This window comes from Carassius auratus, chromosome 2, assembly GCF_003368295.1.
Source record: "Carassius auratus strain Wakin chromosome 2, ASM336829v1, whole genome shotgun sequence".
Classification (NCBI taxonomy): domain Eukaryota; kingdom Metazoa; phylum Chordata; class Actinopteri; order Cypriniformes; family Cyprinidae; genus Carassius; species Carassius auratus.
The window spans coordinates 28,205,835-28,206,152 of NC_039244.1; positions in this window are offsets into that span (position 1 = coordinate 28,205,835).

A 318-nucleotide genomic window follows, 5' to 3' on the forward strand; every position below is an offset into this window, starting at 1 on the left:
TATACTTATCCTCAGCTCATCCCACTCCAGTCCATCAGTGAACATCTGGAAAAAGTGCATCTGCTGTTGTCTCTCACAGATTAGTTTAGATCTGTTTAATCGCTGCTTGATCTGTGCAGATTTCTCTCCTGATTCAGACCAGAACACTTCTTCACTGGAGGAAGTGTTATTATGGATTATAGACTATGTGTTTGAGTTAAAATCATCTTAATGCTGGATGTGTTTCAGGTTTTGTCTTCTCCAGATGTTCACTAATGTACTGGAGTGCTGTGGATTATTGGGATGTTTTTATCAGACTCTCATTCTGACGGCACCCAT